The sequence below is a fragment of the Anas acuta genome, chromosome 2 (genome assembly GCF_963932015.1).
Source record: "Anas acuta chromosome 2, bAnaAcu1.1, whole genome shotgun sequence".
In the NCBI taxonomy this organism is placed as follows: domain Eukaryota; kingdom Metazoa; phylum Chordata; class Aves; order Anseriformes; family Anatidae; genus Anas; species Anas acuta.
Window position 1 is genome coordinate 128,003,202 of NC_088980.1, and position 22,007 is coordinate 128,025,208.

The window sequence follows — 22,007 nt, forward strand, 5'->3', positions numbered from 1 at the left end:
GTGCTGCGGGCTCCTCACGGGCTCCTTTCCGAGATCCGTGCGGTTTTTTCCATTGGTGCCGGCCGGTGGGAGGTTTGAGGGATGAGAAATGCCGGCGAAATTCCCAGTGCCCTCGTTGGCTAAATGGAAGACTTAATGAGTTGTGTCGCCATCGTATCAACACCTAAGTGGGAAAACGGGAGTACACGCAGCAGTGTAGCTTGGCCACTGACATTGCGCCTTCCTCGTGGTACGTACACGGGTCCTGGCAGTACACGAGTAGTCGCTTGGAGTTGAGCGAAAGGGGAAATATCTGCCTGGCCTGTGTCCCTTTCTGGTATGTTTGTTGGGTTTTGGTTTTGTTTTTCCTTTGTTCTGCTCTCAGGAAGGATGCTGAAGAGATGGCATGTCAGTACAGGAGGCCAGGGTTGGCATGCATAGGCAAATCATTAGCATGAGCTCTGTTTGCATGTGGTAATGGTTAATGGCTTTATATGGTTTGGTTGGGAAGCGAAAAGAATGATTGTGCCTCCGGTGAGAGGAAGGATAAGGTACTAATGAGAAAAGGAAGCAGGATACCGGAACCTGAAAGTTACTTTGTTTAATGTCTATTTACTTACATGTTCATTGTAAAGGATCCTGTTATGCTGTGCACTCGTTGAGCAGCTCATGTAGTTGTGGGTTCCTCAGTTGTGGCCAAAGCCCCAGACCACGGTGCTGGAATGATAAAAATGATACCTATGGAGGTAACAGGCAGTTAGATGCTTGGTCTCTTGTTATTTCTGGGAAGATGTTTAAATTCATGTGTTTGCCTCAGTATTGTTGCTGGGTAAGCAGAAGGCGAATGATGGCTACAGAGGCAGGAAATGCATATAAAGGACAATTGAGGCTTCACAAGGCTGAAACAAAGCGTGACTGGTGAATTGCACTGTCAGAAATCAGTTCAACAGACAGATCTTTACTGTGAACAACAGTCATTAAGTATGACCCCGTATAAGCTATTATAGTCATTAACTATGGCCCCATATAAACCCCGTTAAGCACTCCATGGCACATCCATTGTGTGCATTTCAAGCCAGAAAAAGTAATAACACATTCCATCAAATCTGTACTTTTTATCTACCAAACATATACCTTGTTCCTGTAAAACACCTGGGAGCCTAAATTATCATCTCTCTACTTTTTTTTTCTTTTTTTTTTTTCTTTTTTTTTTTTTTCTTTTTTTTTTTATCAGAAAAGAACGTGGTTGTCTGTTGCAATGTTGCAGTCATCTGTTGATTTCTGCTGTAATGGCCTCTGGCTGGAAAAAGAAACCATGCAGCTGAGTTCACATACTTTTCATATTAGTCCACCCATTCTATATTGAGTCCATTGCTTTGCTGAAGAGAGCATCAAGTAAGGGTTTCACATTCTGTTGTTGTAAATGTGGGGTAGTATGAGTACTTGCTAATGTTGACAAAACATTACCACAGTAAATATAGCTGTTTGTGCTTCCTGGCAAATGTAAAGAGGGTTTCAAAAGGATGTCAGTAATTTCTAAAACAGTGTGGTGCCAGGGAAGAAGGACTAGTTGGCCAAGAGTCATTATTATAGATGTGCACATACATCTGGTTGGTTTGACACAGAAAACTTGCTGTTGTTTATGTGTACTCCAAAGACAGACGGTATAATCATATCAAATGCAAGAGTGCATGTGTCTGTAGGAAAAGTACATATGTAACTACCAGTTTGGATTTACTTAAATGGTGTAAATCAACTTGTTTCTTAACTCCTCTTACTCCTTTTGTTACAGTAAGTTCCTTACCTCTACCAGGCAAAGAAAAGGATCTTTGCTGTGGTTGATCTGGGGCAAGAGCCCCGCTGCCTGGAAGAACAGCACAGTTGCCCAGCTGGATGATGCCAGACAGACTGGGTGGCAGCTGAGACTTAGCTGCCTTTTCCTCAGAGGGTCTGCTATTTTGGATTTCTTCATCTGGGTTAGTTCTGCAAATATGTAAGACCTTAATTATCTCTGAGATTTCTAGGCCACAGCCAGCCTTTGAACCAGCAGGTTCATTTAACCAAATTTATGAGCAGGGGCCAGATGGATATGTTTGCATAAAGCTTGTTTCCTTAGGAGAACAAACTGGAAAACCTAGTAACCTTGAATGCTCTTGAAGCTACAGAGGCTTGATGCTCCTTTCCAAGGCTGAAATGAAACAATTCAGTTAATGCATTTTCCTTACTATGAGAATGTTTGAAGCTGATATTTCTAAGTGCTATTTGAACCAACTGAACTAAGCACCTTCTAGATCAAGCAGGTAACAGTCCAGTTATGTTGTTACTAGGCTTTCAGTCGAATTATTTTCTCCATCTATGAATTCCTTAGAGTCCAAGAAATAAAGGAAGATGAGCAGAGTGTGAGCAAGCAGACATTAAATTATATATAGTACATACAAACACTCACTCTACATGAGCAAATAGGAGTGTTTTAAAGGTAGTGATACTATCGTTTCTTCATGACAACAAATGTATTAATGCTTGAAATGCATGCCCTGTATGTGCAGTAACTAGCATTTCTAAATGAGAAAAAAGTTCCATCAGAACTAAATGCCAGGTATTGACTTAAATTTTATCTGTTTTATCTAAATTTCATCCAAACCCACTTGCACAGTAAAATCTTCTGCTGGAGTCTTTAATTACTGTCAGTAGAAAGTCTGCATGTGAGTGGTCAGTCAAATGCAAAGGTAACAATTGTTAAGGAGAACTAAGAGTTCAATTGATTGATATCTAGCGGTGGGAACAAGACAGGCATTAAGTACCTTTGTACACAGACCTAATTGAATACATCAGAACTTCACAACCAAGATACTGAAGCCATGAATTTAGTATCTGGAATGTAGAACAGAGTTCGTATATGTTTATTGCAGGAGCAATCTGATTTGTGGTTCTCTTCAAGAGAGGTTTATGTGAACGCAACACAAGCATGAATCCATTTATTTGCATTAATTTCATGATGCATTGATATGCATCAGTTTAAAGACAGTCTTTGGGTTTATAGTCTTGAAAAGTGAGTCTAACATAATAAAATAGACTATCTTATAGTATAAGAACTGTGTGATTCCAGTATGTATCCATGTCTTTAAATATAAACTTATTGGGAGAAAGAAACACAAAACGGAATCTCTTACAGGAGTGTTGGTGCAAATGTCCTAGCCAAATGCCAGATCAAGCAATCTCATTTTTCATCCCTTAAAGTTTGCAGAAGAACCAATGAGTTACGCTGGTTTTCTTTGTGCTCCCTAGCGTGCTGCCAATATACTGCATTTCTGAGCTGCCTGACTTTCTGTGGCAGTAAAATGATTCCACAGTACCTCTGTCTTTCTACCCTGGGTGAACCAAGTGTAAAGTTGTTGTTGTTTTTTTCCCCAAACCTTTTTGGAGAAGAACTTCAGTGGACAAATTCTGATGTCTTCCCAGGTGTAGTTGTCTCTAGTAGAATGTATTTTGTTTTCTAACCATTATTAAAATAAGTTTTAAAATAGGCTATGTTGCCGTTCTTTGGCTTTATGGGATTCATGGGCAATGGACATTAACCTGTCCCATTTCAGAAGTACTTCAAAGCAACATGCTGGTCTCTGCACAGTTATGCATCCCTTTCTGCACTAATGTCCCAGTGATTCATCAGAAGTGATAGGCAAATAGGTCTAACTCCAACATACGGTCTTTGTTTCTCTGACTGCTTTTTTATCACATCTTTGTTCTAGAAACTGTTCCGAAAGACTCAAAGATACATTGAAGTTATCCTGGCAGCTGTTAGCTAGCCTGTAAAATGTGCTGCAGCTTTAATGAGATCATATACATCTTAATATATCTATATAATTATATATATATTATATAATATATAATATATGTATTTGCTAACTATTCACTCATTTGCCTTCTACCTCCTACAGAATTTCCATTTACACATATGGTGAGCACATAACTCTGGTGAAACGATCTCACCACCTGTTGTTTTAAAATAGCACAGATGCTTATTAATGGTCCTTCCATGATACTGTTTATAGTACATGTTAAACCTCCCTTAAAATACTGTGGATCATATTGGTAAAGGATATTATTACTTCAGGAGCAGCCTTAAATTGGCTCCTGTTCAGCATCTCTACTTAACCTGTTGATTGCTCACAGGTAGGACAGAGGTAAACTTCATGGGAGACTCAAAGCTGTGATCCCCAGTGAGAAACATGTCAGTGAGTCCCGTACGAGGTATTACGTGAAAATGACTGCTGCTATTTGAATGCCAGAGTCACACAAAGAACTGCAAAAAGTATGAATACACAACTTTTCTATGCTCAGAAGTCTTGAGCTCAGTTGGTCTGAACTCCTTCAGGCCAAGGCTCAAGAACAAAGTCTTCACCAAAGCAAGGGAAAGTGAATAAACTGAAATGTTGACACTTGATCATCTCCTTATTCTATTTTATATATTTTTTTCCTTTCATGGAAAAGTAATTTCTAAACTGCCTAGACTAAATTATGTACCTAAATGTTCCATCAATTCTGTGTTTTCTTACAAGTGACTTGGAATCTTAACTTTTCTTCCAAAGAGTTTCCAGAGTTGTGGTTGAATGCTGCTGCTTGCTGCTGCTTTTTTTTTGTTGTTCAACCTGATCAAAGTAGAAATTAAAAATGCATTAGATGCATTTCTACTTCAAAATCAATCATCTATCCACAAGGGGGCCAAGAAAAACTATTTATGTTAAGTGGTATTTTATTACCATTCTCACTTCACTGAGATGTAAATTTAAAAGGGTGATCGGAATAAGCAGACTGTGCTGCTTTCAAACTTCCTGAAGTGCTTGCTTAAGGTGCAGTAAGTTCTTGATGTTTGTATGTTGTTTATGAATTCCAAGAAAACACTGTTACACACTGCAAAAAAATACATAGCAAGAAAAGGAATGAAGGATACATGTTATTTAAGTTGAGCAAAACCTCTTAGTAACTATTAGTGAGTGTCTTTTTTATTTTATGAATATTTTAAATGAAATATGCATGGAGACTTTTCCCATGGTGCTTGACAGATGGCATTGACTGGTAGGGTTTAGAATGGCTAGTAAATAAACAAAAATAGTTGTTCACACCAGAATATTAACTGTCAGATGTCTGCTCAAACTGTCTAGGATGGACATAAACCTCTTCTCATTTAGAAAAGTTGTGCGTTATATCAGTATAGACCTAACCTGTAATAATAGAAACGTGCTATTGGAATAAAACTGCTGGCAAACTTTCAGTAAAGGATGCTTGGAGAAGTAATACATAATGGAGAAATAATACATAAATTCAGTAACATTCTTCTGATGGAGTCTTCCAGCACTTGGTGCTCAGCATTGATTAACAGTTTTGTGAGCTCAAAGTAATACTTGCACTACTGTATTTAATTGCAGGAGATATAGTGTCCTCACTGAATGAGTTCAGTTGCTCTGATTTATGTTCTCAGCCTCCATAGTGTGGCAGGCATATGATGCAGTGCTTGTGTGAGTCTCCATTTTGCCTTAAATTTGTTGCCTAATTGTTTAATTGGTGCCCTTTAGATTGTCATGTTGTGAGAAATGTTAAGCAATCATTTCCTTTTCAATTTCTCACCTGTCATGATTTCATTTTATCTATCACATTGTCTTTTTCCTCAAAAACAGTCTTCTTGGTTTATTTACTCTTCCTGTATGAATCTCTTGTTTCATATCTGATTCTTCATCACGTTATTTATATGCTTACTACAACTTTATTTCTGTTAGACACTGGTAACAATGTAGGAATTCCACTTAGTGGTGTGGTGACTTTTATTTCTGTTTCTGTTCTATTCCTTTTTTTTTTTTTTTTTTTTTTTTTTCCCTACAGTTATTAATTCTGCATTTCATTTGAACTGATCTCCGGCATCCCCATGAAGTTCACTGTAGGATCACTGCAATGATATGTCTGCAATGAGTCTGGAAGAATTAATTGAGTGTCATTAGCAGGAGGCATGGATGTTGGTAGCTGGATCTCAAAATGTGTCTCTTACAAATGCATAAAAATATCAAAAAAGTGTGTCTTAAAAATGTAAGAAAGAAAAAATGCAGTGTGTAGCCTTACAGAACAAGAGAAGTTCAGCCCTTTCTTTGTTTCATATTTCTTATGTTTCAAAATAGTGGGATGATGGCAGGTTACGGATTTGGGCTGATGTTTGTGAATTTAGACATGGAGAGCTGGAAATGAGGGAATAGGATCCATTATCGCATATGAGAATTGGAGCATGTGGAAAAAAAACGTACTCTGAAAGGCAGACATAACGTGAAACACTTTATTAATGAAAAATAAATAAATAAAGCCTAAGAATAGACTGCTGCATTTTAAGTAACTGTTATTTGTAAGGTCTCATGGAGTCAAAGCGTGATAAGAAATGTGAATGGAGTACGCATGAATATAGAAGCTGCGTGACTTGAGAAAGACATGGCTTATCAATTTTGATTACAGCATGCATTAAAAGCCTAAGGATACCAGAGCTTTTTGTCAGTGAGGTAAGAGTATTTTATCATATATTTGCTTCTAGACAGGCAACTAATGTTAACATTCATTTCTTAGGCAAACACCAGAACATTTTCCAAGCAGAATACCATGAATAGGAAGTGCGCTGAGTTATCTGAATAGCTAGAGGACTTCTTGTATGTTTCTTTGGTGTGTAAATTTGCCTGTGAGGAGTACAGGTGTTGATCTGTTGAATGGCAGCTGCAACATTATAAGGCATAAAATAGAATTCTATAATGCCAGTGTCATTCACTCTGAGTGACAATGTACAAAAAGGGCATTCCCAGCCCTGCATGTCCTTTTTAGAGTGTAATTGTTATAGCTATACCATGTCTGATACTACAAGGGCCTGTGTGGGGCAATGGCAATGTTCTACTGAATTTTTACAGAGGCAGAAACACTGATAAATGGTGAATGAGGTGCACAGCTTCCACAGAAAGTATCATACCCACCCCCATGACACATACAGCACGAGGGTATTTATAGAAGACAAACATGATAGCCATGCATCCAGAGGAACACAGATACTGTGTATAAAAATAAATAAATAAATAAATATAAGCATGTGACATCACTTCCTCACTAATACTTTCGCATTTGTTGCATGTGGATATAGCAATAAGCTTTTAATGTATCAAAAACTGATGATGCTGATTAGTGCTTAAGGAAGGAGTTGCATGAAGATATTTAGCATGGTATGATACACTAGCTAGTTGTCACTCCAGAAGTGGATACTTTTCAATTTTACATTCTTTGCATGTTGAAACAATTACCGTACAAACCAAAGAGTAAGAAGAATAATTTGTGTTACTTTCATTTTCTCAGATAACGGGGAAATGTGTTACATACTTTTAATCATGGAGACCTCAAAACACTTCACAGTATTTCCACTTTCATTGACAAGCAGGGAATGAAAGGTGTAGTTTAAACATTGTTTTCCCCCAGTCGTATAGCCGGTAGAACTGCAGGGAGTTATTTATGTTAATCTCCAGAAAAAGGTACTGATTTCTGATGACTGCTGCAGCACACTGAACCATACTATTTCCTCCCAAGCAGAAAATTCTTTCCTGTCACTTTTATGCCTCATGTAAGCAATTTTGAAGGCTGTTCATCCGTTACTGACTGCAGCTCTGCTTCTTAAGCAGTGTTTCCAGTGGGACAACACACTATGCAACTGTATTTTGTGTAGGTTTATTTGATTCTTCAAGTCCACCCTTCATTATAATTTATGTTCTTCCACTTCTCCCCTCTTCTTGGTCTGGCCAGGCACTGATACTCATTTTCCAAGTATATTCTTTACTTTGTCGATAAGCCTTTTGAGTTTATAGTCGGGACTATCTTGGCAGCACACTATTTTATAAATATTTGTTCTTAACTACTATATTGTAAATTTTTTGGAGACTAGCACGTCATACTTGAAAATGCATCTGATTGCTTAAACAAACTGCAAGGCACAAAATTAGGAGGAAGAAGTTTTTTGAAGCACCGCTCTGGGATCAGCATCCAAATGACCGCCACATGTGGTGGTATGTTGCATTCATTTCCCACAGGAGTGAGAGGAAAAAGAGAAGGTGCCATGAATCTGAGCAGTTTGCCCCCACTTGCCAGGCTTTTGTGATCTGAGCTGACGACCGAATGCTGTGCTTTCTTTGAGCATTAGGCACTGAGCAAATTTCAAGAGAACTTATGCTTTAGCACCTTGATTTTATCAGTTTCCCGCTATGTGTTAGTAATTTACAAAAGTTATTGCCATTTCTGTTAACAGTGGCCAAAATACTAGGCTTTCATTTTTACCAAGGGTTGTTTCTCTTAAGAGATTCTAATGTAAGTCAGGGCATGCATGTGGACTGGTTGGAAAAGATAAATAGAGGAGTTAACTGTCACCAGAGGAATGCAAGAGTGGATCTACTGAGAGTCTTTCTGGATAAGTCAAATGTTGGACTAAAAAGTTTAATTGTACACATTAGTATTTATGTTGATTATTGTCCAATGGGTGAGGTTTCTTCTCCCTACCCCTCCATAGGCCTCTCCCTACCCCTCCATCCTTCTCTGTGGAACTGATAAGTGCGAGACAGTGTGAAGAGAGAGGTGTTGCTGGGTCACTCTATTCAATTTTGAGTAATCCAAAGTAAACATAGCTGTGATATCTGCTCTATAGCTGTCCTTCTCTTTTTCTTTTCTGCTTTTGTATGTATTTGGGTCAGATATGTAAGTCAGATGCTTCTGTCTTAAAGTTTTGGCTTAAAGCTTTCTTAGAGATTTTTTTCTTTTAGGTTCCTACTGCTTTCTACAGCTAGCCAGATCATTTGAAGTCAAAATCTTACACTTGGTGAGGAGGCTGTTTGCATCCAACCTAGCTGAAGTATCACCAAATGAAAAAGTATTCAGGAAAGCATGAAAAGATGAAGTGGGATTAAATAGCAACGTGAAAGGGTTTATTCCTTGCAGGAGCAGCGTTTGAAAGCTAGAAGCAAGAAAAAGAAAAAAAGCATTAATTGAGGGAAGTTAAAATATAACATAGAAATTTTAAGAGAAGGTTCTTCAAATTCTTTCATCTATTAAAAGCATTAAATTGGAGGTCTTTAGTTTACAAGTTTACATGTGATCAAATATAAAGAGAAATAATGAAGAAGCCTATTAAAGATAGGAAAAAGAAAAAATGTTGAATGAAGCAACTGTTATACATCTCCCCAGGGCCAGCTGTCTATGAAAAGGGTGTCTTCCCTCCTACCCAGTGTGTGGTTTTAGACACTTGATCAGAATTGTTGGTTATTTAAGGTGGCATGGATGACATCTGAGAGTGAGACACAGATGAAGTCAGTTATCTGTATGCTTCTATAAATGAAATTGCATGTAAGGCCTTGCTGACTGCTCGCTTGTCCATTAACTGAAGGGACTATCCACAAGTTTAATCCAGGTCTTCTTCCTTCATACACTGCTTATTGTTCAAAACGTAACCAGAGCTGAACATCGGCCATTTTCTTTGTCTCTCCTTTCCTATTTACTGAGTGTCTCAAGATCCCTGCATAGAACTTGATGAAAACACCCTGGCTTTTGTAGTCACTTGCTTGGTTTCACCTAGGAAAGGTGAACACAGCAATACCTGACAATAACCAGTTGCTCGTAAAGGTTCCTTTGTTACCCTCTGAAAATCCTTGCATCTCTGAACACAAGGGGAATAAGAGACTGGAATAAGGTCTAAAACACCCATCTGAGTGCCTCACTGTCTGCACTTGGATCATCCACAACACACCTACTTCAAGTGGATGCCTGTTTTTCCATGGAAACTGGGATGGTGATGGAGAGAATGGGAGTGTCTCGGTTTCATCCTGACATTTAATTATGACAAATCTGCAAAGTAGTCGTGGAGGATGCAACTGTAATGTAACTGGGATCTCATTTTTTTTTTAGTCTCACTGACCAGCATGTTATGCTACTTTTTCTACAGGCAAGCTGTTTGTTTGTTTGTTTCTTCTGAGTTTCTTCTCATCTCAGAATGACAGAAGTCACTCTACTACTTCACTGAGCAATACTCCAGCCCCTTTGTTTGCTGGAGCAGGACCTTTCAGATGGTGTGGCTTACTCCTAGCCTTCTGATGGAAAATACCCGGTTTGGCAAGTAATTTTTATTTCTGCAGTTGCTTGGAGGAGGATGTGGTTTCTCATCTACTCTGAGCCAAAGGAAAAGTGCACACTTACACATGTGAGGCTTATCTCAACATCCAAACATTCTGCCAGGTGCTGTGAGGGAGCTAAAATGGCTTTGCCAAGTTGTCATTTATAGTCTTGACTATTTGAAGTGCCTTTATGACAAGATACTTTATATCATCCACTGAAATAATTCTGAGTCCTTTCCAAAATTTCTGAGCAGAAAAATCAGGCAAGAAAGAAATTTTTACCTCCAAAGGCATATTTCTTAAAAGCTTTTGAAGTCCATTCATTTCTGTGGAATTCCTACCGCATCCTTCTCATCTTCTAATGGAAGGGCCATCTGTGACCCATTAGCTAGTCTGTTTCTGTAGCTATGTTTATACAAGCTACCAAAAAGAGTGGAATTTGTTTGTCACACATTGTTGGGTACAGCTTGCTCAAAAAACAGCAGTGCCACCCGAATTTAAATGGAACTGCCCACCATTCGTTCTTTCATGCTCTTCTACTCTTCCCTCAACTATTTTGGAACAGTACAAATAACAGTTACCAAGAAAAGGAAAGCTAATGTTGTCTTTATTCAAAATGGATAAATATAATGACTTAAAATTTCCAAGGTCTATCAGTCTGATACCAGGCAAAATAGTAGGAACCATGATATTACTTTTACTTAAATCTTTGGAGGATAATACTACAGGTAATGCCAATCACTGATGGTTAGTGAAGAAAAAAAAAACAGAATGCCTTGTCAAAGGGTGGTGTCCCTCAGGGGATCTGTTCTGGGACTGGTACTATTTAATATCTTTATCAGTGACATGGACAGTGGGATTGAGTGCACCCTCAGCAAGTTTGCAGATGACACCAAGCTGAGTGGTGCAGTTGATACACCAGAAGGAAGGGATGCCATTCAAAGGGACCTGGACAAGCTGGAGAAGCGGGCCCATGTGAACCTAATGAAGTTCAACAAGTCCCAAATGCAAGGTGCTGCACTTGGGTCCGGGCAATCCCAGGCATGAATAGAGATTGGGTGAAGAACACATTGAGAGCAGCCCTGCAGAGAAGGACTTGGGGGTTCTGATGGATGAAAAGCTCAACATGAGTGCAGCGGTGAGTGCTTGCTGCCCAGAAGGCCAACTGCATCCTGGGCTGCATCACCACAGGAGTGACCAGCAGGTTGAGGGAGGGGATTGTACTCCTCTGCTCTGCCCTTGTGAGGCTCCATTTGGAGTGCAATGTCCAGGTCTGGAGCCCCCAGCACAAGAAGGATGTGGATCAGTTGGAGTGGGTCCAGGGGAGAGCTGTGGAGTTGGTCAGAGGACTGGAGCACCTCTCTTATGAAGAAAGGGTGAGAGAGCTGTGGCTGTTCAGCCTACAGAAGAGAAGGCTCCAGCGTGACCTTACTGCAGCTTTTCAATACTTAAAGGGGAGTTACGAAAAAGATGGAGAGAAACTTTTTGCTCGGGCAGACTATGACAGGAATTGGGGAATGGCTTAAACTAAAAGAGGGGAGATTTAGATAGTTAAGAGGAAGTTCTTCACTTAGAGAGAGAGTGGTGAGGCCCTGGCACAGGTTGCCCAGACAAGCTGTGGATGCCCCATCCCTGGAGGTGTTCAAGGCCAGGCTGAACAAGGCCCTGGGCAACCTGATCTAGTGGGAGGTATCCCTGCCCATGGCAAGGGGTTGGAACTAGAGGATGTTTAAGGACCCTTCCAACCCAATCTGTTCTAGGATTGAAAGAGGATGTGACATGCTGGCTCTATGTGTTTTTGGAGGTTGCAAGTTTGGGTAAAGGAAGTAGACTTAGTAGCGTATTTCATTCAGTGAAATCTGCGGTTAATACCACTTTGTGTCTGCCAACTCAAACACCTCTACCAAGTTATCTGCCAGGTTTGCTAGTTAGTTTCAGATGCCAAGCAGATAGATAAAGCAAAATATATGTGTTACATTCACACCTGTGTCTTACCCACTGTAAGTTCTTTGTGCCTGTCATAGAGGTGGTATGAATGTCTTCCCAGCAAGTCCGCGGCTGCATTTAGATCAGCACTGACCCAGATGAAGCAGCTGTTTCTAGGTTTGCTGTAAAAAGATTTCTAAAAAATGGTGTAGTTACAGGATTCTTTACCTGCATAGCAAATACCAAAGCATACCTACCCGATGAATATCTGCTGAGTGATAAATGGTATTCCCTTTCTTGCTCAGTCTCTGCGATGGTCTGCAATATCGTTGAGTGTTTCCTTACTTACCTTACTTCTCCCTGACTTCCCAATTCACCCTAAGAAAGAAAAGCAGAGGAAGTTTTTCCTACAGCAGAAGGTTGAAACAGAATTCAGTTGTACTCTGAGAGAGTTGAGCTCTGAATATTTGGAGAGCTGCATGATTTTGTACAGCTTCTGTATTTATTTCACAATGTTAAAATTGTTTTCTTATTGATAATTTACCTTGGCACACAGACACTCCATTTTTCTCTTAAAATAAAACTTTGAAGCCAAAGAAGTGTGAATTAGCTGTTTAAAAGCTTTGATATCCAGGATGTTGTTTAAATGTAGCAAATGTATCAATAGTATCCTAACAGATGTCTTTATAGGGCTCGCTAAGTATGTTTAATTGTTAGATGAATTCAAGGACAGCACAAACAGAATTAAGCGTTCTCCAAGGCCGTCTTAAAGCCTTCTATGTCACGCTTTTTTTTTTTTTTCTTTTTTCTTTTAACTTTCTATGTTTAATATAGACCACACTTTTTCCAAGTGTGTTTGATGGCTACATTGCAAAGCTGATGAAAGATCTGTGCAGCCTCCTACCAGTAATTTTACAGAAGCCTTAGTTTAATAAAAAGCTGGGAAGGACTGTGCTTTAGTGGCCTGAAAGCTTCTGAAAAATCCATTTTAAGCCTTTTTTTTTTTTCTGTGACATTCAAGACTGTTTTTTTTTTTTAGCTGTTGTTGTTCTGTCTAACCAATAGAATAAGCAGAATTCTAAGGTTGCTTGTAAAAATGTTGAAATTTGGCCTTTATGAATCTGTTTACAACCATCTGGCTTCATGTTCATCATAAATTCATGTAATAAATCCACCAAAATGATCCTCTCTTGGTAGAAACCTTTGAAACTGTTGAAACACTGAAACCGGGCACTTCTGTTTCTTTCCATAGGAGACATTACTTTGCTTGCCTCATTTAAATGTTTTATACCTAATTAATCCCTTGTAATTACGTTGCATGTCTTGGTTCTTTCTACTCTGTATTGGAAAATAGGAACTTTGTTTCAATTATCTTTTTGCATTTTGAACTTTGGTACAGTCCATTGCAGCTCCTTGTTCCATCTACAACAGAGTGACATTCTTCCAGACATCATCAGCATGTTGCTTGAAGATGAAGAGGGGAGTTTAATGTCGCATTATCTTCCCTATTTCTCTTGCAGTAGATGAAATGAAAACCTGACTGCTGTGAAAACAGAAGACTGCCAGCTGTGCCACATGCATGCTATCTAGTAGCATGAAGAGAACCTCTTGTATAAGTTGCAGTTAGAGGATTCTGGCTGGGTCTTTCAAATTAATTATTGAAAATGGCATGAGAAACACAAGATGAAGAAATGAGGAAAAAATGTCAGCAATTAAAATGAGTACGATCTTTCAAAGAGTGTCTGGGAAGCAACTTTTAAAAACATAAAACAACAACAAACAAATTTATAAACTATTTGTTTTTTTACTGCTGTGGCCAGAGCTCTGTATGAGAGGTGCTTTTGTGGAATTCTTTGTCTTCAGCCTCTAGCTGTTCCAGCTCACTCTGTTCAGGTACCCCTCCCCTTTTTGTTTTCTCACAAAGGACAGAGATGAAGGTCAGCTCTGTGCTCCGGACCGTATGTCAGAGTGATTGCTTCACACTATATATCTTCTGGTTTGTTTGTTTGTTTAAAAAAAAAAAAACAAAACAAAACAAAACAAAAAAACTCAAAGGTTTAAAAGTTCATAATTGCAATATACTAATGAGGAAACCTCACTGCAAAGAAGCATTTTGTATGTACCTTCTTCCAGATGCTAACAGATGGAATTTCTTACTGCTTTTTTATTTTACTACTTCAAAAATTGATTTCAAAACAGAATCTTATTTCAATGCCTGCTTGCCCTGTGTATTCCTAAGACTGTTTCTTGTGTTCCAGTTCATAATGGAAATCATCATTCTGTCTCCTGTAGTATGTTATCCAGTTTGTAGATAAGATGCATATGTTAGACTTTATTCTATAGACTATGTAGATGTATTGGTAGTAAAATACATAGCAGTGTGTCCCTTCCAGTTATCACCAAGCTCAAGGCCAAAGTTTGTGTGTTCTTGCAAATTTAGGAGTTAAATATGCAAATCTTCATCTTCTCTTGAGAAATTAAATGTTTTTGACTGTGTGGGTAGAATCTGATGAGAATTCAACCAGCAAAACTTCTCCAGTAAAGTTAATTAAAGCTGGTATCCTGAGAACGCTTTGCATTAATTTTGTATCAGATTATACTTTTACTTTCTGCAGCCTTAATTAATCAAAACTTAATGGTTACTCAATCTGTAGCAGTGTTCTGGGCTTAAAAATATCAAGGGGCATGTTCCTAATTGAATATTGGGATCTGGGGAGGGGAGCAGTAGACACTGGTCCCCTTTTCCAAATGAGAAATAGACTTTGAGGTATGAGCAGGGGAAAAAGAAAGAGGTAAATGTCAGCTTGTCCTTGAGGACAAGAAATGGCAGCAGAATGAAGACAGCAAAGTAATTAACAGGTCTTTCTACAAGAGAGGAGGTGGCCTCTACTGTGCCTGGTTACACAGACTGTAATTTAAAACAAACTGTCTTGATCTCACAGCTGGATCTTCCAGTGACTGGTTCTTGCAGGCAGTCTGAATATGTAAGATGTAAGCCTGTGAGCAGAGACTGAGGTAGTCATTGCCCGAGAGCACAAGCTGAGATGACAGATTGCTTTGTGAAGAGCTAAAACTCTCATCCATGGTGGCTTAAGGCTGTAGATTAAGCCTTTGTAGATTAATGGTTTTGGCCTGTAATGTTAACATTTTGAATTGCACCAGGATGCAAAGGAGAGTCAACTACAGTCTGAACTTGGGCTGTTGCCCTCCAGCAACAGAGCTAAAAAAAAAGGTTTTATAAACCTTTGCATAGGTGTTCAAAAAGTAAATACCTGGTTACGTGAAGCATGCATCAGGATCAAGAAACTCTAGAGTTGGCCAAAGGGGATCATTGTGCCAAGACTCAGTTCCATGTGTAAGTAGAGGGCTATATTCATCTCTGTCATGATGCTGATGATAGTGACAACTTTTTAAATGTAATAAGCATGGATTAAATAATATTTCTGTCAACTAATATCCTTTGCTTTTCTGCATTGCTTTTAATGAATCTGGGCTCTCAATCCAGGAAAAAAGCTGGACTTCATCAGCAAAAAGAGTGAAGCTAGCAGATCAAGAGAAGTGACGCTATATATATATATATATATATATATATGTATGTATGTATGTATGTATAGATTTTTTTTATTTAAACACATGCATACAGATGCCTTTTGAAGTGGCATGTAAAATAATGTCGCCTATGTTGGACCCCCAAGGATCAAAACAGTATGTTAACATGCCAAGTCAAGTCTAGTGATGGCTACCAAGACCAATTAGGAGGCTGGAGCACATGATGTACAAGGAGGGGCTGAGGGTGCTGGTTTTCTACAATCTGGGGAAGACACTACAAGGAGAAGAAATTGTCATATATAAGGAGCGGTTATGGAGAAGACAGACTTTTCTTGGAGGTGCTTAACAAAAGAGTCAATGGTCAAGTTGCAATGAGAGAAATTCTAACTGCATGAAAGGGAGCTGGGGTTTGTTGGACTAGATGACCACCAGATGACACTTCCAGTCAAAGTTTCTCTGTGATTCAAAGAGACTTTGTTGATTTACTATGTGTGCCTGTAGAGGCCTAGCAGTCCTGATTCAGGGTTGGGACTTAAGTTTAAGGTAATACCTTCTCCATGGAAACAGGGAATGAGAGAATGGCATTTTTTGTCTTCAATACAGTAGCCCCATATAAAGGAAGCAGGAGACCTGTCCTGCAGACTGTCCCCAAGCTCAAAGGACCTGATCCTCTGTCCCAGCAGATGACAGAACCATCAGCATACTGATTCTTCATCAGCAGTTGGAACTGGTTTACTGTGTACAGGCACAATTGTTCTCCTGGTTCTGTGCCTTTTTGCAGATTAGAGGATGCCTGGCTGTCATATGATTGCTGCAAAACAGGAAACCTCTGCTTCAAGATCTTGCTCTCCACATTATTTTTGTTGTTTTTAATTGCCTCTAGAGTAAAATAGATGAACAGCCCTGGAAGACCTGCTAGCTTTAGGTGCCATGTGCAAAACAAGCTGCTTTGTCACTGGATGTTTATTTTACAGGAATATCTACATGTAGATCATGCGAGGTACAGAGGTTCAGTTAGACTCCCCCACAGAAGGCCTCTAAATCCAGCAGAACAATATGCAAGTGCCATGGCAAAGTGGTTCGCATGCTTCTATGGCAAGCTGGTGTTCTGGACCTGTAAAACATCTTTGTGAAGAGATTGTTTTTGCTTTACTTAAGCTGCCATGTCAAGTGAAATTGATACTAAGACAATGGGAAGCAAACCAAGTAAGCACTTTGAAATCTGTATTAATGAGCTTGTCATTGTTTAATGTACCTTTCACTGGTGCAGAAAAATACAGATAATGTGACAACAGGCATTGCAAACTAAACTTATTCTTCTATCAAGTCCACCCACATAGATATTCAAGAAAAGCTCCATCACATGCTGAAATCTGAAAATCTAAAGTAACCTTCAGAAGTAAATTAAATTAATTAGAGTACACTTAATACCTGTGTATCATTCAGCTTTCAAACAATACTGGTGTAGGACAAGAAACAACAAAAATCAAGCAAGGAGAGTAGAAGTTCATGGCTATTTTTGTTTGTTTGTTTGTTTGTGAACGGTGCCAGAACTGTTCCAGAAGACCTTGTAGCTTCCTCTACTGAAGGGTATTCACCTTTAATAAACTGAAGGCGAACAACTTTCTGCATGGGCTTGTTAAGGAAAGCTCCTGAAAAATACTTGTTCTGGATAAAGAATCAGAAAATAACTTATTTTTGCTGGTATGGTCCATAGTGTCATAACAAAAAATAATTGCTTTTTATAGAGCACTGATTTTTAGTCTAATTGTAAGGAACTCTAGTTCATCTTTCGTCTTTAATTGTTAATAATTCTTGATTTCTTGGAAAAAAAATAGTATAGGATTATAGCTACTAGATTCTATACTGATCTACTTGATTTTAACTGCAATTAAGACAGTATTTTTGAGGGTTTGTAACAGAAATACCCTTGGAAGTTGTTTTTTTTTTTTCTTTGTGTGTCTTGAGGAAAAAGTTATTCACCCTTCTATTAGTGTAAGGAGAGTAGTTTTCTTAATGAAAGACATAAGCTGACTAAAAGCTACTTATTCTTCTAGATGTATCTTGTCAGCCCCTAGTTTCTAAGAACCTCAATCTAGCATCAGGTGTGTTTCTGTCTACAGAGATCCTGTCCTATTATTGTTGTTTCAGAGTGCCCAGGATTAACAAGAAGAAATGCAGAAGAAATAAACAAATCTAAAACTGAGCAGAGCAAAAAATTGTCTCAAAGTGGTAATGTTTAGTTCTGTGATACTTGATTGCTTCTGTAGTTACATATAAAAGGTATAATGCTATGCAGCTTCACAGAAAGTTTATGCAGTAATAGAGATCACTGGAGTATTTGGTTACATACTTAATAATCAGGCTAAAACAGTTTGTCTTTGTTGGCAACCTGATCACCATCTATATTTCATCAAATCAGAGGTGGAGGGTTGTTTGATTTAGTTTACATAGTTTATATGCTTTTTGTATGGTATTTTTTCATTGTTTGTTCTTGTTTTTATTCAAGTTATCAGTTAACTGGAAAGTCAACTGAAGATGTTTCAAATAGGCTTTATGGGGTAAGAAGAATTATTTGCGTTTGGGGTTATGTGCGTGATAAGCAGGAGCGTTGTGGTTTGGCTGTGGCTTTTTTTTTCTCTTACTTGTTTGTTTTCCTTGTGGGTGTGGTATAGGTTTTTTTTGGTAGTGGTGGGTTTTTTTGGTTGTTGTTTGGGTTTGGGGTTTATTTTGGTTGTTTTTTGGTTTTAACATAAACCTCCTTTCTGCTTATATTCCTAAGGTGTGTAAAGATGGCTGTCTTTGTCTATGCTATTCAGGAATGGCATAGCTCTTTGCTTTAATTTTTTTGTCTTCTAGTTATGTCTTCGATTGTCAGACTCAGAGACTCTGAGCATTTTTACACTTACTCTCTGCAAACTACTTGTATACTTTTAAAGAAGAAAGAATTATTCTGTATTTACTTTTTAGTGGGAAAGGTAAAGTTTGCTTTCACTTTCAGTTAAACCCATTGGCTTTGGTAGTCCCTTAACCAGTATATTGAGGTATACCAAGCAGAAGGTGAATAAGAATTCACCTAGTAGTAGCTTTAACATACCTAAGAAATCGTCATATCACATAATGTGAAGTTTAAAGTAAACAGTCAGATTCCCTTTGACTTTACAGATATGTTTGTTTCATTTGGTATATGTCTCAAATGACTAAATGATTTGTTGTGATTCCCAGAAAATTTCTTGGCACGTGTAGATCACGGCTGTCTAGATACAAGATCATTATTCCAGTAATGGCATCATGTTAAATAGCTCTGTGGAAAGGAGACACATGCTGAAACATGGATTCAGCTGTGTTTCACATAAAAGTGTTCAGTGTATGTCCATCCAAAGGTCAGTTAAGGGGAAAGAGAGGTTTCTATTTCACTTAGCCTATGGAATCTTGAATATTTTTTTACTTTCTGTGTTTCAGGTATTAGTACTTTTTAAAAAATATAATAGTAGTTATAACTGAGGTTTTAAATTTTCATTGTTTTTAATATTTGAGTAGTAGTATTTCAATAATCCCTGTAGGGTACTGAGCAAGGAGAGGCAAAATATAAAAGGGGCAAAATATTGCCTGATTCTGAAAGTCAAACTTAAAGATATTCCTGACAAAGCATGAATGAGCAAATTGCTTAGAGGGAAGAGGAGCATTTTGGAAAGAAATATTTAAAGCAGAAAGACACTGAGGCTGAGCAGTCTATATCCAAGAACTGTCACCTGAAGGTTATTTCAATAACACTGTACTGAAAAGATTTCTAAAATGAAGGTACTTCATGTTTTTTCCATATTTAGTTCAACTCTGATTTCATTGCAGTCTGATGAAAGCATAAATATGGATTATTTTTTACACAAACAACAGATTTATTTGTTTGAAAATACTATTGCTGTTTCTCTTGGATCATGAGAAGGCCATAGGTAGCAGGGCTGAGCTGTGAGGTAATGGAAAGATTTGTTTAGGATAAGGGTAGAAAAGATCATTTTTGGTGTTAGTTTAGGATGGCATATTTCAAAGACATTGAGCTAAAAGTTTAAAATCTACTTATCTAAAGGTTGATGATGAAGCACATATTCACCGAAGTTTTTAATCCAATATAGTCTTGTTAGAAAAAGTGGGCATTAAGTGCTTGGTAGTAGAGAGAAAAATGTCTCTCCTCCGTCCTTGTTCCCTTAATGTTTTTTTACAGTATTGGTAATTCTGACTCAACTGAAATTGTACTGTGTTTTCATCAGTGTGAACAGGTCTTGGAGTTAGCACTGTATCTTCAAATTTAATGGGTGATGTCCTACACGCTGTTCATTCACCTGAACTTGTAAATGGTTAGAGTTAACCTACAAGCAAGCATATCACCTCGTGTAACATGCTTGAACTCTTGGTACTTCATGCTCTTCTGACCAGCATTTATTCAACTGAATAAGGTGGTGTGATATAAAATAATAATAATAATTATATAATTTTGTTACTATATTGAATATTTTCTTGGAAGCAACATACAGTTTTGAAAAACTAGTATATACCTCTCTTCCACCTTTTTTCTTCTGGTACAGAAACCTGAAAATGTCAGAGAAAAGGTACCTCATCCTTTCCCATGTAAAACAACGGCTTCAATCTTGGGAAAAGCAAGTTGCTTTTGTTGTTTATAGAAATCACGGCTATAAGATAAGCATGACGGTAATTGAGAATTTCTTGGTATATGGTGATAAAGTCTGGTGTGTAGAGGATAATGCCTTAGTTGTTGCTCATGGCATTAACATACCTGACGCACAGCCTTCGCTTGGCATGAGATTGTCGCACATCAGCTGTGTGGTGTTAGGGATGTGTAACAAATGAGTTTACCATGTGCCTGTGATTTCCTAGTCTGAAGAGGAAAGAAAGTGACTGAAGAGCAGTCTCAGCAAGTTAGGGGAGTTTAAGGGAGACACTGGAAAGCCTACTTGCCGTGCTTGTCACGGCCATTTATATCTGCATAGTGTCTTGTGATAAATACAAATTCTGTCTGTGGGTATACTGGGTGTAGGTGTCAGGGTAATAGTAATGGGGTGGCTGCATGGGTGACCTCTGTGATGAAGAGGCTGGGATCTGCCCTGTGCTGGATGTAGATGGTTCCAGCCAGCTCCACAACAGCCCCACTGCTGGGTACAGATGGACCCGTCCACCAAGCTGATGCTGCCCACAGGAACACTGGGCGTCTCTGGTGTCTGGAGCACCTCCTCCTCTTCCTTCTTCTCTGACCTTAGGGTTCCTTCTGCTGTTTCTCGCTTCTTCGCTCCTCCTCTGCCTTCTTTTTTAAGAAGGGATGAAAAATGTCACACAGGCAATTATTGCCAATTAATAATAATAGCCTAGAGCAGTGAGAACTAAAAACAGCTTCCCCTCATCCACTCTCTTCCACCTCCACCCTGGCACAGGGGAATGGGGGCTATGGTCAGTCCCTAACGCTTTGTCTCCACTGCTCCTTCTCAGTCACTCCACTCCCCTGTTCCACGTGGGGTCTCTCCCACGGGATGCCGTCCTTCCTGAACTGAGCCTGTGGGGGCTGCCCACAGACAGCAGCTCCTCAAGCACTGCTCCCACATGGCTCCGTACCACAGGGTCCATCCCCCAGGAGCAAACTGCTCCAGCATGGGTCCCCTGCGGGCAGCAGCTCCCCCCAGACCCCCTGCTCCTGCGTGGGCTCCTCTCCACGGGCTGCAGCTCCGGCCCAGGGCCTGCTCCTGCGGGGGCTCTCCATGGGCTGCAGCCTCCTCCAGGCCACATCCACCTGCTCCACTGGGGGCTCCTCCACCCATGGGGGGGGCTGCAGTGTGGAGATCTGCTCCATGTGGGACCCATGGGCTGCAGGGGGACAGCCTGCTCCACCAGGGGCCTCTCCATAGACTGCAGGGGAACTGTTCTGGTGCCTGGAGCACCTCCTGCCCTCCTGCTGCACTGACCTTGGGGTCTGCAGGGCTGGTTCTCTCACATTTTCTCACTTGTCTCTCCCAGCTGTTGTTGCCCAGCAGGTTTTTTTCCCTCCTTCCTTAAATCTGCTTTCTCAGAGTTCCAACCAGCATCGCTCATGGCTCAGCCCTGGCCAAAAGCAGGCCCCTTTTGAAGCTGTCTGGAGCTGGCTCTGATCTGACATGGGGCAGCTGCTGGTCTCTGCCAGTCAGAAAGCTGAATGCAGGCTGTTAACATACGGATCAAGGAGAATAGACCAGTATGTGACAAAATACAGTTCCTTATCTCTTAACAGAAGGTGAAAGGCTCCCTGTAATCACAATTCCCTTCAGTGGCTTTTCTTTCTTTCGCTGTAGTGCTGCATGGTAGTAGGGAGAGCTAGGTGGGAGCCAAGGCAACTTTCTCTGTTCCACTTCTATGAGT

At 39.5% G+C, this 22,007-nt stretch overlaps 1 protein-coding gene across 2 annotated transcripts in view; it reads left to right on the forward strand.

Annotated features, from left to right (window-relative positions):
- Positions 1-22,007, forward strand: part of PKIA (cAMP-dependent protein kinase inhibitor alpha) — a 43,108-nt gene that overhangs the window by 909 nt on the left and 20,192 nt on the right. The window lies entirely within an intron of this gene.